Source organism: Nicotiana tabacum, unplaced genomic scaffold (genome assembly GCF_000715075.1).
Source record: "Nicotiana tabacum cultivar K326 unplaced genomic scaffold, ASM71507v2 Un00035, whole genome shotgun sequence".
Lineage (NCBI taxonomy): Eukaryota > Viridiplantae > Streptophyta > Magnoliopsida > Solanales > Solanaceae > Nicotiana > Nicotiana tabacum.
In genome coordinates, this window is record NW_027438273.1 from 5,469 (window position 1) to 8,202 (window position 2,734).

The window sequence follows — 2,734 nt, forward strand, 5'->3', positions numbered from 1 at the left end:
CTTTAAGTTGTCTGCTTGGCAAGATTAACTATGGCAATTATGAACACTTAAGGTAAAATACAAGGATGTCATCGTAGTTTTAAGTATATTTGCTTATGTTATCTGAGGTGACTCTTTCCTTCTAATATGCCTTTATGACTCTGTAACTCTAGATAGATCATTGTGATTATTGTCTGTAAACCTTCATGAATGTATGATCATAACTGGAATTTCATAGACTTGTTCTGAATCAACTGAATAAAGTCATGCCGAGTCTCTGCACCTGTTCTTGTATGAATTCAGACAGCTGCTATTTACTTAGTTTTAGCTTTGATCTCGGAACTTGATTAAGTTCTATCTGTGGTATTTAAGTATCACCTGTTGTACTAAGTTGAACCTCATCAAGATTAATTTTACACTTAACTGGTATAACTGAAGCATGCTTAGCCAAGGTGAAATAATCCATTATTTTGAACTCCTGCAATTTTTCTATTGGTCTGATCCCCATAGTATTTGTCACTACCATATTGTAGTCTTGCACTTTTTTTAAGAATGTCTCATGTATGTGTCCGTATATCTTCTCTTTGATTTTATATATTCTATCATGTTCTTAAACAAAAAATCATGCTTATCTCTCACACTTATGCCTTTGTTCTCATGCTATACTATCATGCAAGGGAAATTGAACCTTGCTAAGCCTCTACAAGTTGACTATGACTGACTAATAGACTTAAGATGAACCTTCTGGTGTTATTTGCTTTGTTTGAGTATAATGCTATGCCTTAACTCTTAATGAACCTAATGTGAATATGAGATTAGGAATATTTTTAAGGAGAAAGTGAGCATCTGTTAAGTTGAGACCAAATTACTTGCTTAAGTACCCCCGTTGATGCTCTTAGAGATCCCATATAAAACTGTAAACTCATACATCTATTAGAAATTAAAACTTAATCTATGTATGAACCCCTGATTAACTTAAGCATATGCTGTTAAGATTGAGGACCTCTGTAAACTTAAACTATGTACCTCGTTTACTTCTTAAGTTGCCTCACTCAATTGTTTGGACTTTTGAAATAACCTTCTGCTGATTGTTTTCCTTAATTGCACCTGTAATTGGTTTCTTTGAGTATTCTTCTGCATATTCGTAGTTCTTAATAGTGAACTACACACTGGTGTTTGGACTGTGATCTCCTTGGTATTATATGTTATCACATGTTCACAATAACGTTCTGTATAGTTTTTGTTGGAAGTACACATGCCTAAATCTGTGTATGTATTGAAACTTAAAATGAATGCCTCATTGTCATTTAAATATATAAGGAGGAGTAAGTGTGAGTGGTTAGTGGTATTTAAGAGTGAGATTTAGTTTGTGGTTTAGATGCTCTCCCTGACAGATGTACTTCTCGAGGTCCTTGATTCCCTTGTGAACTTTGAAGTGTCAGGTGCCCAAAGGGTGTCTTGGCTATAAATGGAATTTCACCTTAAGCCCTTAATCACTGACATTTGCTAATATCTTTAGGGTTAGTTTCTAATGAAGGAAAATGCTTCAATATAATTTTTCCTTACTCTAATCGATTTTACACAGTTTTATTTATATTCTTAATCGCGAACATTTGTTATATTCTCATTTGGGCCTTATATTTGATCTTATCTGCATTTAAATATTATGTTTGGGCTTTATCACTAATTTTTGCCTTTCTTTTCTTTTGTACATGTAACCGAACTGGGCCTGCTGAGTTCACAAGAACTCAGGCCCAAGTTTTAGCCTTTGAGTCTGAAGTCATGGAAGCTACTGCCATTTGTTTGTTGTTCGCTGGGCCTAACCTACTTCAGGCCCAAACCTATAAGTCCATTCCCCCCTTTTATATATTTATATGATATGTTATTATTCTTATGTATGATTATGTATGATAATATTTGAGTAAATATTTCCTCTTATCACTTTGAATTACTTTAGGAAATCTAGGCAAGCCTAAAACCGTAGGTAAAATTAAAAAGAATTACTGCTCCTATGTAAGTTATAACTTCAAACATATTTAATTATTTCTGCTATGTGATTTTCATCCTCACTCTTTACTAACCATTTTCGTGGATTTTCTAAGTTCAAAACAGATTTGGAAAGTCGACAACCTTCTTCTTTTAAAAGACAGAATTGGGAAAACAATTTCAAAGTCAAGATTTCTACAAAAAAAAAAAGTGATATAAATGCGATCAAGGAACACTTCAAGAAATTTTCTCCTAAACTTGATATAAGATTCAAAAACTCTGTCTTCAAGGTATATCCAAACCCAATTCTTCAATGGCACTTATTTTCTCAAGATTACAAAAATAGCTATTTATTTTTTTAGAAAAAGGAGTATTTTAAACCTAGCCACATTTTTGCAAAGTTAGTAAGTATAAGTAATATAAACCTATTTCCAAAACTCTTTCAATTGTATAGATATTTCAAAGGCCCTTTTGTAAGTAAAACCTACACTCTCTTTTAAAAGTATATGTACCACTTCCCTTTAAAAATGGTAAGTTTTAGAACATAGCATAGAGTAAGTCACATATATTTAGTACAAACTAAAGTAGCCCCGAACCTAGTCTAAAATCCTATTGAGCTACCTTAGATAGATTTTAGGGGGTACCTAATATCTTCTCCTTAGAAGAACAAAAAACCTTATCCAAAATCTCGCAGGTTAGCAAACTAATAAGATAGTGATCGTAATAGCTAAAACATGTACCCTAATATATATTTAAATATTAAGTGACG